Consider the following 17,739-nt stretch of genomic DNA (forward strand, 5'->3'; position numbering starts at 1 on the left):
GAATGGCTTTTACTACTGGAGGGAGTGTGGTCTTGTAATTTATCATGAGTCACATCTTGTGACTCTTTGTATGACCTGCTAACTTTTAGGTTAAGGGTCAGCCTAAAAACAAAATGGCTTTACTTTGCTCAACTTGTGTCCTAAGCTTTCCTTCCCTCCTACCTCATAGGTAGTCACTATTCATCATTGCATGGAACAATTGTTTCATTAGGGATTGTAAAGTGAAAATATTATTTAAAAAAATTTTTTTAAAGAGAAAATATTCTAATATCATTCCCCTTTCACTTATTAGCTAGACTATTTCTATAGGGAGAAAATCTTTATTAACTCTTGTTTGACCTTGAAGTAAGTTTCTTACAATGAAGGAAGATAAATGTCTGAATCTCCACCACCACAATCTTTATTTATCTGTATTCAAAATATCTGGTAACTTCACTAGCGTTGCCTAAAAGTGACTAAAGAGGCTTTATTTTGTTTGTTTTTGAATCATTGCAAACATAATTAATGTATTATGGTTCAATACATTGCAGTTACTATTGTTATTGAAAAGAATCTCATTTTTTTACCTATGTGAGTCTCTTAGAGTTTCTTGCTTCCTTTAGACATGATTGCAGTAGTTTTCTTTTCTTTCTTTCTTTTTTTAATGACTTTTTTACCTTACTGTATGATCATATTCCAGATTCATCTTCTAAATGTTCTGTCTTGGTGTAGTTATCTGCCATTTCTATTAGGACTCCTGACTTCTTTTAATAGAAAATGGTTTGGGGCACCACAATTAAGACACTAGGGATTATCATGGCTACAGGATACTATGCCTTTTCAGTAAAGAGTAAATAGTTATTCTTATTAAAATATATCATAAGTTCATTCTGATATTTCCTAATCAAATCTAGGATCATGAGAGTTTTACTTACCATTAAAAACATTTTTTAATGCTTATTTATTTTTGAGAGACAGAGACAGAGCACAAGCAGGGGAGGGTCATAAAGAGAGGGAGACACAGAATCCAAAGCAGGCCCCAGGCTCTGAGCTGTCAGCACAGGGCTTGACATGGGTCTCAAACTCAAGAGTTATGAGATCATGACCTGAGCTGAAGTCAGGGGCTCAACTGACTGAGTCACCCAGGTGCCCCTACTTATAATTTTTTAATTTTTTAAATTATATTTTTATTTAAAAAAAAACAACAAAAACACTGATAAAGGGAAGCACACAAACAAATGCATAGGTTAATGAGAAAACACTTATGCAAATGGAAGATGTAGCTTTTTATTGAAGTGAAACGAAATGTGTAAGAGAACAAATTTTCAGGAGTGTATAATAAATTCAGTTGAATTTATTCAGTTGAATTAGAGTTGCCATGATATATTTATTTTGAGACCTCTCATAGACAGCAGAATTATATAGTCATCAGAATAAAGATGGTTATAAACAGACATAAATAGGGTTGAAAATATACCCTGAGTTCGTAGAGTTAAGGGGGAAAGGGGTTAAGGATGGGTTCCTGTGAATTTAGGTTGTTATCAGATGTGAAAAAAGAAAGTAGACCCAACCATAAAGATTAAAGCTAACACAAAGGGAGGGATAAATCATGACCTTAGAGTGAAAAGGAAACAGGAAGAAAAGTTTTAAAATTCTTACATAAAAAACACTTTCAGATATCATAAACATGACAAATAAAAAGAGAAGTGAAGAATGCCCAGGAAATGGCCACTAGGTGGTCATCCATGACACTATTCAGAAGAGTTGTACTGGAGTGTTTGGATTAGAAATCACATTTCTGTGGCTGGGAAAGTGATGGGGATAAGAAAAAATAAATTGTAAAAATAATAAGTAGACTTTAAAGTTAAACAGCAAATTTCAGTTACCTGATCTGCCCAATTTATTAATCATACTAGTTTTGAACTGAGTCCTTAGAGACTCTCTCTAGTCAAATGAGAGGCCAGGCTGACTCAAGTTTTATAAAATTTTATATACTAGAGTCCTACTGAAGATACTATTTAAATGAGTTGTTGTCTGTTTTTAAAACTAAAAATTTGAAGACTGTTGCTCTCCAATTATCTTTCTTTTTGAAAAAAAAATGTTTTACTTATTTTAAGAAGTATATGGTTTAAAGAAAGATATATAAATGTTTTAAGAAATAATATACTGTCATCCTTTTATCCTTTTAAAAGAAAAATTTCATTTTCTCCTCATGGTCCTTGTGTATTATCAAATTCTGTAATGTAATGTAAATCATCTGAAGTTGTCTAAAATTTTTCCTAGAATTTAGAAAACCAACAATATAGAAAATTATTACGTATTTTCAATAGATAATCAAATTATAAATATCACTTTCTCTTAAAAAGTAAAGCCTTTTTAACTCTCTCACTTATTAGAGGACAATGTTTTTGTATGTTTTGAAGTACTAAAATAGTATATTGTTGGAACGTTCTCATTTGTAAAAAAGGCATTGGTTAAATTTACTTTTTTCTTCAGTCAGCAGAAACAGCTGGTAAAATTCTCCATCATTATCCATTCTTTCATATATTTTTTCCTCTTAGTTAAAACAAAGCATATGAATCTATTTTGAAAAGAAAGTAAAATTAATTGATATAATTTAAAATTTTATGATTTAGTTGATAAAAGTTAATTTCCTAAAATACTACTTTTAGTAGTATTTTTTAGATAAATACAGTTGCATTATAGCTATCTTTTAAATGTACCAGTTATTTGATAAATAAACCTTTCTGAAAATCTTCCATTGATAAATTGACTCAATTTTTTTACCTGTCAATTATTTTTTGAAAAGTTAGGTCATAGATAGCTTTGCAGATTATTCTGATCAGAGTTATTCTCTTTTCTTTTTGCCAAAGGTAGCATTTCTCTAAACTTTCTTTCCTCCATGTGTTTGCTAGCTCTGTAGTATTTTTAAAATAGTGTTTTGTTAAACAAATATAACACCAGTGTGTCCACTCCTTTCCCTCAACAGATGGTCGACAGCAGATGGTGCAGATGATTGTTCATAGATTTTCTTAGAACAGAATCAAGAAAAAATAGTCCAGGTGTGTTCATTTGTTGATACTACACCCAAATTTAACCAATTAAATATGCTCAAAAGAGTGTTTTTGAATTTAACTCCACTTATATTACCCTGAGAAAGATATATACTTAGAGTCCTCTCTTGATTGATTCAGCCTGTTTCCTTGTCACTTTCATCCTAGTAATTCATGGCATTTCCTTGGTAATTTGAAATACTTTAGCTTTTAAAAGTTGGCTAATAATGTGTTAACAGAGAAAAAAGCCACATGAGCAAAACAAAAATGGTACACTGGAGTTTACAATGAAAGTTCCATTTTCTTCCTAGTCTTCCTTGCATATGTCAAGAAAAATTATTGTGTGCTCATATACGTATATAAACATTCATAAATATGTGTATCATGAGTAACTTGCAGATCTTTCATATCCACACCAGAACATTTATTTCATTGCTTTATTCCATTGTACAGGTAATTTTAATATTCACCATTTTTTTAATTAACATTCATACATAAGAATTGTATAGTTCTTTTTTGTGCTTTCTCTATTCTTTAGGAAGGTTATAATGGAGAATATTGTGGTATTAGAAGCTTTCCTAATTCCCTGATGCCCTGCCCTAGAGAAAGTTAAATACTATCAGCTGGTAATCTTCTTAAAATTTGGTAGGCTTTTCTTATGTAAGTGTCTGTGTTTTTCCCTTGGCTTTAGCAATTTTAGCAGACACGTGTTTGTGCGCATGTGTAGTGTTTATTCATGCAGTGACTGTAACTTATCAACTTTCTTTTCAATGGCAGATATAAATTCATTTAATTTATTTAGTTTCCTTTGATTTCATTGTTTCATATTTTAATGAGGAAACATGTATTGTTATTAAGGAATATATAAATCACATAAAATAATGTAACCAACATACGTAACAACACTACTCAAGTGAAACTGATGTCAAAATTTTGCCTTCTTAATTCAAAAACCCAAAATATTATAAATGTATCTTATAACTTACTCCTTTTCCCAGAAGTAAAAAAAAATCTTGAAGTTTGTGTTTTTATAAATTATATTGAGAATTTTTTAAGAATTACATATATTAAAAATCATACATATTGCCATAAGTAGATCTAGTTTCTTTATTAAGTAGATCCATTTCATTTCATTTATATTTCTAACGAAATGTTAAAAAACATCTAATCTTATACTTTATATTTTATTAATTTCTAATTTCATCTTTAATACTTTTATTATTTTATTATAGTCTTCATTTTGTTACTCTTTTACTAAACTGGTATTTCAATTTATTTTATATAGCATTACTTTGAGAAGTAATTCATCAAAGGATGGCCTTAACTTATATACTGACCCATGAGTATTTCACTGTATTTGTTTTTTGACATTTTGCAATTTTGTAATTTTGGTTATTATTTTTTTCTGACAGAATATTTGCCTTTAAAGTTAAGATTTATTTTTTTTTTAAATATCTGGAATTAGAGTTTTTGCCCCATTTTATGATATGTATCCTTTTTACTACATTGAGATTAGGAACTTGTCTTTACTCTCTCTGATTTCTATGGAAATTAACTGAGTTTTAATTCAAGGTCTAATTCATGACGATTTTAAGCTGATATTTTTTTCAATTAAGTTAATCCATTTAAAAAATTGTTTTAGGGGCACCTTGTTGGATCAGACTTCAGATTTCAGTTCAGGTCATGATCTCACAGCTCACAAGTTCGAGCCCTGTGTCAGGCTCTGTGCTGACAGTGTGGAGCCTGGAGCCCACTTTAGGTTCTCTGTTTCCCTCTCTCTCTGTCCCTCCCCCGCCCCTGCTCACACTCTGTTTCTCTCTCTCAAAAATAAATAAACATTTAAAAAAAAATTTTTTTAATTGTTTCATCTTTTGTTTCCAGAAAATAAAATTGCCTATTTATCTATCATCTGTATCTGTATCTCTGTATCTTTCTATATATAGCTATTTAATGAAAGAGTGCAGCTCTGGGGCACCTGGATGGCTTAGTCAGATAAGTGTCAACTTTGGCTCAGGTCATGATCTCACAATTTGTGAGTTCGAGCCCTGCATCGGGCTCTGTGCTGACAGCTCAGGACCTGGATCCTGCTTCAGATTCTGAGTCTCCCTCTCTCTCTGCCCCTCTGTCACTCATGCTCTGTGTCTCGCTCCATAATAAGTAAACATTAAAAAAAAAAAAACATTTGAAAAAAGAGAGAGGGAGTGCAGCTCTATAGGATGCAAATAAAAAGCATTACTTTTTTTTTTTTTTTCCAATAGCCATTCAAAACCATTTTATGAGTCTGGTTTTTCATAGTTCCTCAAATGAAAGTTCTGATAGTTCCCATAACTTTTATTTACCCTTAGATAACATAATAGTCCCTACAATTTGGATAAAATTTCTACTTCATTCTAATGATGAAGATCTCAAACTTCATGTAAAAAAATTTACTCTCTCCCTTGGCAGTGCTTCAAGCTACAGAACTTTCAGTGAAGGAATAGGTCATGCTTGATTTGTTTTCTTTCCCTCTTTGTGTTATTCCCCCACTTATCCCCCATTGGACTACCTCTAGTTCCCGTAGGGATCCAGCTCTAAGAGAGAAGAGTGATATAGGTCAGGAAATAATCTGCTTAACTAATACTGTCTTTATCTGTCATTGGTAGTTAAGGGTTTAAGGAAAGCTCTAATTGATTTTCCCAGGATGCTCCTTCATAATTTCCTCAGAGATATCTTCCTGCAGACATCTAATTGAAATAGCTTCTTTAATAAAGCCAAAGCTGCCCTTTTCCTAATCATATAGCTACCATCTCAGCCTCAGTACCTGCCAGCATGTCTATAGCCTTTCCAGACTGGCCTCACTTCCAGCAGGAAACACTTTGGTTCACGGAGCTTTATGCTAATTCTCGGGCCAGGGGCATCCTGCCTACCCCAAATCTGATTAGAAGGAAATATTTATTATATTGAAAGTGCAGAAACTAAGTGGGGTGTTATCATAAAGCAAATATCTTCCACTCTTAAGACCTATAAATCTTTACACTCATTCTCCTTTTGTTCCTAGGTGAAACCTGAACTATTTTTAGAGCTCTTAGAGAATATTAAGTTATCTGGTCATACCCGTCACAAAAAACAGTGTCACCTTGGTAATTAATAAGTCATTAGTCCTAGAAGATATCGACACATAGTGATTTTAGACCATGGATTCTCCAGACACTTTGCATGTGCTCAAATCCCAGTGTCAATGCTCAAAAACTCTGTGACATTGAGAAAATTCATGACAAATGTATGCTTGTTTTCTGATCGTAAAATTAGAAGAATAATAGCATGCACATCATAAGGTTTTGTGCATATTAAGTGTCATAAAAGTGACTGTTCATAAAACTTGGAATATCTAAAATATATCTTTTCTTGTAGCTTGGGCTACTCCAAGTCTAAAAATTTCATTGGGAAGATGTGGGGGTATACCTTGGGAGCTTTATTTCCATTTACACAAATTCCATTTCTCTCTCCACTTCCGTAAATAGCTACTACTTTTTGCCAAGTTCTTGGATCATGTAAAAGAAAAATAAGAGAGTAGAAATATCATACCAGCCTTGACTTTGCATTACCAGTTTAGGGGATTGGCATGTGTCTGTTTTGCTCTCATTGTGGCTACGTGACTGTAACTCCTTTAATATTTCTTCACTGACTGGTAAAGACCATGTTCTTAAAGTTCTGAAAATGAGCTCTTGATGACTGGAGCGTATATCGATTAATTTATTTTGTATAGAATTTAATTATACCAGAAAGTCAAAATGCATGTACTTTATGACCTTTAAATTTCATTTCTAAGTGTCTACCCTAGAGAAACTCTCACACATGTGTACAAGTAGACTGATATGAGAATGTTTATGGAAGCACTCTCTGTAATGATGAAAAAGAAGAAACTACCTAACTAGTTCTCAATTGACATTTAAACTAGTTTTCTCCTATGTTACCTGAACTCTCAATATAACTCGTCACAGTTTCTCCATTAATTTTTATACTCATTATTTCTATACCATTTCATTTGAAAATATTAACTTATTTAAGTTGTAATATCTTTCCCATATTTGCCTTACTTATCTAGTATATGCACGTAATTCTTAAGGATGCATGGAATTACAATTCCCAAGTTTTGAAGGCCATAATACTTAATAATGCTTATCTCAAGTGATTATTAAAATTGAAAGTTCTGGATTAGCTTGGACAATAAAAATTTAAAGCATATCATCCTTCTCTGTACTTTCACTACAATAAAAACATTCAATATCTTTTTAATGCTTTTAAAGTGACCTAAGAGGTCCAACATGCTTTGGCCCCAGCCTGGATTTTTCATTTCCATATAACATACTCCTATTATCCTTCTGTGGTTTTCTGAGTGGACCCATAGCTTTTCATGTTAGAGTTTAAAAATGCCTTTGCAAATGTCAAAATCAACACCCTTATATTTTCCTCACCCATCACTCTGTTTCTTTCTCATTCCCCACACATTCTCTTTCAAATACACGCACACACACACACACACACACACACTCATACACCATGCACATACATACAACCTTAACAAAGTCTATACTGATACAAATTTTTTGTCAGTGTTTAACATCACTTCCTTGGGGAAGTCTCCCTTGATGACATGTGGCCATAAGCTCTCATTGCAAACTACAATCTGTTTTCATAGTTATCATTACAACTACAATTAGATAATTATGTTTCAATTACTTTTGTTTTATATCCATCTCTCCCACTAGACTGTGCACATATTGTTAAATAAATGGATGAGTGCATGCATGAATGATTGAATGGATGGAATCAGGCCAACCTAAATTAGAATTTCCAATTAATGTCAATAAGCTACAGGTTTCTTATCTGAAAAACCTATGGTAATAATACATATTTTACAGAGCAGTGAGTATTAAAGTCAAGTATGTAAAGTGCAATAAAGTATGTAATGTATATATAGTAAATTGATAAATCACTGTCTCACTGTCAACTATTAGTAATAAAGCTCTTTTCTCTAGAGGACTCTTTAAATATAAAAAAGTAATAAAGTATACGAAAACACTATATGACAGATTAGATAATCTGAAAACTCTCTTAAATACAAACACTTAGAAACACTTCAGAAATGAGTAGATAATTTTCAAAGAAACTAAGGGAAATTTCCAGGAGTTAAAATCAAGTGGAAAAAAAAAGAACACTATCCTGAATATTTCATAATGTAGATTGATACTTATGGAACCAAGAAGATTAAGTTTTGATGTCTCACTAGGGATAGAAATCGAGATTTTGAACATGAGAAGTAAGAGGTTGAATTGAAATAAATATCTCTATTTAGCATCCATGAAAGGCTTTATACTCAGCAAGAAGCTGACTAGGATAATAAAATAATTAACACAGAGAGACAATAAGGAAGATGGGAAGAATTTGTTAGCACAGTGGGGGTGGGGCAAGAAATATCATCTCAGAGGGATGTCAGGAAACTTTTTTTTTTCCTCAGAGTGTGGTCCAAAACGATGAGTTCACTATCCAAAATTATAAAACACAAAAGGAGGAAAACAACCCAACATACTCTGAGTTAGCACACATATCAAATAAATCAATGGACAGTATACAGAAACAATATCTTTAACAACACTAACAGAATAGACCAACTTTTGACCAGTTTATAAGTGAAACAGAAGCAAGACACTCATAAACAAATGGAAGAAGTAAAATGCAAGTTTGTAAGTTTTTGGAAAACAGCCAATCTTATTAAATACTAGAGAATACATGCACTAATACTCAGAATCTATCAATATGTTGCTAGAAGGCATGGCTAGGCTAAATTAAAATTACAGACGGAATTAAGAATTAATTTGTTACAGCATCAGAAATAAGTAAATGATATAGTTGCAATTTGCCTTTACTCTAAAGTGACATAATATATCTTTGCCCAGATCCTTGTGGGGTACCTCAGTGGCCTTACACAAAACACTTACAGACAAGATCTTAACCCCATCCTATTTCCTCTAGGAGATATCATTGTGATGATATCTTCCTCTGGAGAGAATCATTTGAACACTACTCGAGAGCATACAAATACTCACAAAGGAGCTTACTGGAAGGGGGGTGGACCATTACCCTACACATAGTACAAGGTTCCCCTTTCTCAGTTAAAATCCTAAACGTTAGTTGGAAAAACCAGGGCCACTCCATCCCTGACATTGTCCAGTAATGATTACTCACCCTCTCAGCATCCACAATGTTACTACTAGCTCAGCATCTTTTAGTTGTCTTTGAGTTCTAGAAGCAACACACCCTTCACCAATAAGTTTTACTGAAGCTCATTTGTTGTTACTTGCAAATCCCCACAGTTTGTATAGGGCTCCCTCCAGCAAAAAAAAAAAAAAAAAAAAAAAAAAAAAGCCCTAAAATCTGCCCAAATTGCAATAAAACAGGTGCTTCTATTAATGCCAAAGAAAAGAAGAAATATTTTCTTTAGAGGCTTTGGCCTGCTGAGTCTCAGGACCACCTATGATGTCCATAAGTTGTCTGTTTATTCTCATAGAAGAAGTTGCACTCCTCAGGCCCATTTTATGTTAATGAAAGGGACGATTGCTGGCCTTATAGTGAGCTATTCTGGAAACAAAGTCTCTGATAGGACCCATGCCCCCCCATCCTCTGTACCTAGCTGCTTATTGTACTTTGAGACAGAAGCAGCACCCTACTCGTTAGGAATGGGCACCAAAGCCTGTCTGCTAGAGCATAGAGCCAAATCTGAGCCCTCTGGCATATCCAGTATGCAGGAAGGATGGCCTCCCAGTCTTCTGTCTTTTGCAGTCCCAGTTCTGGAAGATTTCAGTCTTCTCCTAGACTCTTGGTGCTATAATCTGAGTGTGACGCCCAAATTTCATTTAGTTGAAATCCTAATGCCCAATATGATGGTATTAGCATGCAGGATCTTTGAGAGATGTATAAGTCATGAGGGTGGAATCTTCATGAATGAGATCAGTACCATTATAAAAGAGACCTTATAAAGCTCCCAAATACCTTCTACCATGTAAAGACACATCTAAAGATCTACAGTCTATAATCCAAAAGGGGCTCCACTAGAACCTGATCAAGCTGGCACCCTGATCTTGGACCTCTAGCCTTCAGAACTGTGGAAAATAAATTTCTGTTTAAAAGCTACCTAGTCTGTGGTATTTTGTTATAGCAACCTTAATGGACTAAGACACTTGGTTACCTAGGGAGTCATTTGGATCCAACTAAGTGAGTATCAAAGGAGTTCACAAATTTTATAGATGGTATCACTGTTATTAAATATCAAAAAGCTCTGTGGGGAGTTGCTGCCTTTTCATCCCTTAAAGAGAACATACCTAATAAAGAATAGCACCTGAGCCAAACATAATGTAATGTTAGCATAATGGGCCAAACATCAAGTAAGCATCTTGGCAAGGGATGCCCTGGCCAGAAATAAGCAATAAATGCACGTTAACGGAATTTTGAGGGGGTCACCTGCTGGCCAATGGCAGCAACAATGATTCTTTATTTAAGGGAGAAGCCTTGTCTTGCCTTGTATTTATCCAAAATATAAATCAAGGTTATGCTTGTCCCTACATCCACTAAAACAATGACATGAGGTCTAACCAAAACACTATTTATTCCCTTCATACAGTCTAGACATCACTGGTAATGAATGACCAAGGTTCTGATTTTACTTCACAGAATGCACGATGTTGAACTCTTTTTTTTAAATTTTTTAATTGTTTATTTATTTTTGAGAGAACAGAATGTGAGCAAAGGAGGGACAGAAAGAGAGACACAGAATCTGAAGCAGGCTCCAGGCATTTTGCTGTCAGCACAGAGCCCGACATGGGGCTTGTACTCACAAACCGTGAGATCATGACCTGAGCCAAAGTCAGATGCTTAACCAACTGAGCCACCCAGGCATGCTGTGTGATGTGGAACTCCTAAATAAGCTTTCACCGTGATTTTCACCTCCCTTACCAGTCTCAGTCTGCAGGCATTATAATGCAATAATGGCTTGCTTAAGTAAGTTAAAATACAGTGAAATGAAACATGACCCATTTCATTTATCAATCAAACATTATAGGTTAAGTGTAATAAAGAGTCTGGCCATTTTTTGATCTTTGGCTGCTGAGAGCTTTTAATCCTCACCTCACTCTTCCTCCTGTCATTTTATCTCACATCTGGGAAAACTGGTAAGAAAATTTGGGTGCTCCCTTCTCTTGTGCTGGCAAGAATTTAAAGTTTAAACCATGTGTGGGAACACTCAGCAAGGCTTCATCCTAAAAAACACAAGCCAGTCTTCTTTGCCCACTCTGAAACCAATTTCAGACCAGCTTTGGAAAATGGACCTGCTCACTGCATATTTATTATGTAACCAACTTTCACACCCTCTTGGTGTGTGTGTACATCATTAGTCCTCACACTGAAAACTAACACCCTTGTAAGATGATCATAAAACACAGGGTATATAAATATTTACTAAAAATCAGTTGCAAAGACAAAAAATTAAAAAGATAATTGGGTAATAGATCTGTTCAGAAATTTTAGGAAGAGATCATAAACATAACGAGGTGACCATGGATATGCTAATGAAAACTAGAAGTATATAATTTTCCTACATCAGACTAGAAAATATGATGTAGGAAAATTTTGGCTAGAATGGAGATCAAAGGAAATTCTCAAATACTGTTGGTTTTATCCTAGCTTGGAACTAATTTACAATTTAGTAATATCTGGTTAATTTGAAGAGGCATATGCTATATGACTGAGATGATTCTAAACATTAGTTATGTATGGGATAGTCCAACTATTCACCTGTTTTCTGGCATAATAATGAATATCTCCCCTTTTTGTTCCAGAAATGACCCCAGTTTGGGCAATAAATTATTTAGTTATTCTATTTATGACCTTATATTTAGACAACTATATACATCCTAAAGAAGTACATATACATATGTGTAAAATAAATTCATAAGAATGTTATTATGGTATTATTTATTACAGAAAAATTACAAATATAATTTATTCTCTTTTTCTTAAAAATGTAAACTTGATTTTACTTGGGTGTTATTGTGCCCAGTCAGAAAAGAAAATAAATTACCAAACTCAATTGCTTTTAGGAACATCTGTATGACATGGCATTGGTTAATCATACGCATATGGAAAACTTCACGTGGAATTTTCAGGAAAACTCTTTAAGAGGGAGATCAGTTGGCACATACCTGTATGCACTTTTCTTCCTTTATCCTCCTCATTTCAAAATGACCATAATGTCTATAGTGTGGTCTTCATAATTCAATTAAGAGGGGAAGACCAAGAGAATCACATACCCTTCAGTACTCATATCCATGAACTGTGAATTCAATACTAGGAACAAACTAACTTCCTGTGGATAAACATTATTTGGAAAAAGTAAACTACTTTTTGTTAGATTAATGTTACTCTCCCCTCCCATTATATGCAATTTAAATATCCAAATATTGAATACAACAAAAAATCTGGTATAATCATAGACTGAATCATTATCCATTGGTTAAAATGATTAAACTAGAGTTGTATATAACAACATGGATATATAGTTTTTAAGTTGTGGAATGATAAATCCAATGTTTATATAAAAATTTTAAATATGCAAAAGTGCTCTACTATATTAGCGAATATATTTATATATGGAAAAGTTATATAGGGATAATAGGGAAAATATCAACAACAATATCATTCTTATCTGAGGATAGAAAGAGGATAGAGATTAAGGAGGGGACACAATGACTTAATTTGGAACGGCTAATTCCTAGTTTATCTAAAAGTAATTATAAAAGTGAAACAAAAAATGGTAAGACAACTGATTTGTCACTGAATAGTGGTCAGTTATATTATTCATTGTATTTTGTGTTTTTTTCCTATAATAGCTGATGATAACTGACAATTTTCATGTATGAAAACTACATAGGACAGAAAATGCAAAATTCTCATTCACTACCATGAGATTTTCTTTTGGATCTAATATCTTGTGTGCTATAATTAAAGAGGAAATGTTAATATTTCTCAAGGTAGGGTTTTAGTCAGATTATTACACTTAAATGGAGTTCAAGTGAGAACCATACATTTCATGTAAGTATATAAACAGGTCATTTTATCATTGTTAGGTTTGAAATTACATTCATTAAATCTCAAATACATCCTGCTTTCTCTTGGAATGTTTTACCTATATAATTTCCCAAAGCTACTGCCACTTAATAAATTCTATATTTAATGGTCTGTTTACATATGATAATTATTCTGTTTACTTTCTCTAAAGACCTTTTACTTGTCAATTATCATGTGCCTTTTCCTTCAATGAAAGTTTGAAGTCCTCTAGTAGGTGGATGACAAGCAAAAATTTAAACCACAATAAAGAGATTTCATCCATCTTAATTTTTTTTGTTACAGAAAAAATACATGTTTTATATTAAATTCATCTTATTAAGTGAAAACTGCATAGTGGTTAATTTTGTCCATTTTTAGCAAAATTTTCAAATGACTACCATGCTAGTAGATATCATCAGCTATTTTATCAATTTTACCTAAATTAACACAAATAATAATGCTTTATTAGCATATAAAATAGAATATGAATGAAATAATCATTCAGTTCAAACGGTTCTAAAGGCATCCCTTTTATTCTTTGGCATTTATTTGCAGAACTGGGAGCATACATTTTCTTTATGTGTTTGTGGGATTCTACTCTTTCTTACAATCACCATAATTGATTCAACACCACCAATGTCGTAGACATATACTCACCTACCTACTTACTAAAGAATATCATGGGCAATGAGGCCTAACATTTTGGCCCATTTTTCTATTAACATCTGGGTAATAATTAGTATACTAAGCTTCTCTAATAAATGATGCATTGTTTTTTCTTTCACTGCTTTTGAGAATTTCTCTTTAACTTTGACTTTCAATATTTTGACTATTATATGACTGGGCTGAATCTCTTTCATTTTACCCTTCTTGAAGTTTGCTGAGTTTCTGGGTGTATAGATTAAGGATTTTCTTCAAATTATGGAATGCTCTCAGCCATTGACATTATTTCCTTGCATATAATTTCCATTAGTGTCCCTCTCATATTTCCTCCATAATATCCCCATTCCTCAACTTTGGTCGAATAATGGCGTTCCACATTTCTAAGAGAATCTGTTCCTTTGCCTTTTTTTGTTTTTTTCCAGATTGCATAGTCTCTGTTGATCTATGTTCAAGTTCATTAATTCTTTCTTCTGCCAGCCAAAATCCACTGTTGAAGACATTTTGGTCAATTTTTCATTTCACTTAATAAACTTTTTATCTACAGAATTTCCATATGGCTCCTTTCTTTTACAGCAATATCTTTAATGATATTTTCTCCTGGATGTGACATTATTTCATATCTTCCTTTATATTTTAAATGTTTCCTTTGGTTCTTTGAATATATTTAAAATAGTCGTGTTTTTTTTTTAATTTATTTAAATTCAAATTAGCTAACATATAGTGTAGTATTAGTTTCAGGAGTAGAACCTAGTGAGTCATCACTTACATATAACACCCAGTGCTCATCCCAACAAGTGCCGTCCTCCATGCCCATCACCCATTTAACTCATCCCCCAGCCCACCTCCCCTCCAGCAACCTTCAGTTTGTTCTCTCCAGTTAAGAGTCTCTTAATGCTGGTATGAAATATTTGTATCCTAAGTCTCAGTCTGCTATGGCTGGGTAGAGCTTCTGCCTGACAAGTGAGGGCAGGATGGGACATCAGAGACTTCATTTTCACAGCTGTACCTGCTGGAAGTACAGCTGCTGCTACGTGCTTCAGGGAGCGCGGGGATGATGAGGATGTCAGAAACCTGTCCTTTTCAGGTTGAAATTGCAGTATCACACCAGAAGGTGAGAGGTGAGACAAACCCCATCTTCGTGGCCATGCCTAACCAAGATAGAGCACCCTGTGTAAAGCTTCCACACCACATAGCTAGAGTGGGAGTAAGGGAGTAGGCCCCGTCCCACATGCCACAGATGCTCTTACTGTTGTCACTGGGATTTTGTAGATTAAATGAAAGATTCTCCAGTGACTGTGTTCTTTTAGAACATTTTCCAGAGTTCTTAAGTGATTTTATTTTATAATTTTCAGGAGTGAAACTATTGTTTTGATGAGGAGCAGTTCTGTTGATGTTTTTTTTTCTTGTGCCTTTACAGAAGTTCTACACCAAAATGTATTATTTTAGTCATCACAATATAGAGAAATAAATATTATATAATACATGCCTATTAGTTCCTACTATTTATTTGGTGAGCTTAAATATCATGTTACCTTGGGAGCTAGTCCCACACGTGCAATGTAAATTTGCCTAATCCTCTTCCCTAGTTATATATCAGTTTTCTTTCATATCAGCTGTTTTTATTTCCATAGTAATTATAACTTAATATAACTTATATTAATATAAACCATCTTATTGTATATCTTCTGTCTCCCACAAGGACTATGTTCATTTATTTACCGCTTTTTCAGAGCACACAATATGTATGAATTTACTATTTTAATTTTTTTAAAGTTTTTAACCGAATGAATGAATGAATAAGTGAATACATTTTCTCCAACCTATCTGAATTACAGTATAAATTTAGAGTATAAATTAGAGTATAAATTTAGATGTATACTCTATGACAAAATTTTAAAAATATATCTTCACTCATTTTGATTAATGTGGTATAATACTAATGTAGTGTCATCATTTGTGAAATAAAAAATGTTATTTTAGACAGAGCTACCTTGAATGTAAAGAAGCTCAAGCCTTAGGGCCCATTGCTTGTAAAGATCCCTTCAATATTTACCCTATATAATATATAATATACTATATAGTATGTACTATAATTATATATAGCCTGTGAGTATATAAATTACATAGTATTTCAGTAAATAAATAAATATATATACACACACATATATAATATACAAGCAATGTAATGCCTAATTATTTAGATTTATACACTATCATGTCAAATTCTAAAGGAATTTGAATTACTGTTTCATATGTCTTATTACCTTATTAAAGTTATTTGTTTTGTAGAAATAATGATCCTATAAAATCAAAACATAATTGAAGAAACTATCGCAGTTGAGGCTCAAGGCATAAACTGAGAGAAAGAAGATTTCATAAATTTTGTAATGTCGAAACTTTTATACATGAAATAGAAACTAAAAATTTTATGGTCATTTTATAAAGACAGGGAATAGAGTCATGATAGTCACTAGACTAGAGATAATGAAAATTACAACAAAAGATAAAGAACACGGTGAGAATCATAACATTGCCAAACTAAAAATGAAAAAGCAGAAGGAATATGCAAGTAATGGTAAAGAAATACACAGTTTATAGGGTCCGAAAAGCACATAAAAGTGTGCCAATAATAGCTTCATTTTGAGGAATTAATTTTGGTAGATAAAATGAACTTGTACAATTTTTATTGAAATACAGTTTATGTCGTCATGATGTAAAATTCATAATAAACCAATTTGAAGTAGATGCTGACAGCAAAATAGTGAGCGTCAGGAATTAAAAATTATTTCAGAGTCGTCACTACACAAGAATAGTTAAAATACCTTGAACTCTTACAGCCCATATAATACAAGCACTTAAAGTTCTCCTTCTTGACAAGTATGAAAATGTACACCACATTACCAATAAAAAGTTGCAGTGTAGGAGCGCCTGGGTGGCTCAGTCAGTTGAGCATCAGACTTCAGCTCAGGTCATGATCTCACAGTCTGTGAGTTTGAGCCCTGCATCAGGCTCTGTGCTGACAGCTCAGAGACTGGAGCCTGCTTCAGATTCTTTGTCAATCTCTCTCTGCCCCTCCCCTGCTCTCAATCTCTCTCTCTCTCTCTCTCTCTCTCTCTCTCTCTCTCTCTCTCTCTCTCTCAAAAATAAACATTAAGAAAATTTAAAAACAAAGTTGCAAAGTGGAGGTGTATTTCTTTAAGCTATCAATGCTGATGAGCAAAATTAGCCAACCATGCTAAAGAAAAGGTTGAATTTTCTTTCTGTTCTCTCTTTAGAATATTATTTTAAAAGTTTATTGTCATCTGAAGAGAAAATTTTTTAAAAAATAGGTAACCAAAATGTAAATAAAATGTAGTTATTTTGGAAAGTTAATCAATATCCTTTGTTTTCTTCTAAATTAAATGTTTGTGGTATACATAATAGTTTTATAATTTATAGTTCGCTGTAATTTATCATTTCAAATACTCACTTTCATATGTGACATTCATAATTTTGTAGACTATTATATATAATTTTTTAGTCCCACAAAATTGAGATATGACCCAGGGTGGTGATAAATATTTAATAGATTATCACCTTTTATTCATTCATGTAACATGTATCAAGGTATGTGACATAAACATATAATATGTATCAAAACATTTGACATCAATGTGTAACATGTATTTATAAAGTAATGATAGGGCATTTTCCCTGCATCTGTAAGCAATAGGATATTATAGAGCCCACAGATGAGTCCAAAGTGACTCAATTGTTAAAAGCCCACATCAAAGAGACTTGGATCCTGACTCTTGTTATAAAATTCCCATCAGTCTGCAACAGCTGTATTAAAAAACAAATAAACAAACAAAACAGAAACAAAACAAAAAAACTGAATCATGCCCAATACATCTATGAGATCCTGAAA

The sequence above is a fragment of the Panthera pardus genome, unplaced genomic scaffold (assembly GCF_024362965.1).
Source record: "Panthera pardus isolate Hobbes unplaced genomic scaffold, ASM2436296v1 HiC_scaffold_1, whole genome shotgun sequence".
Taxonomy (NCBI): Eukaryota; Metazoa; Chordata; class Mammalia; order Carnivora; family Felidae; genus Panthera; species Panthera pardus.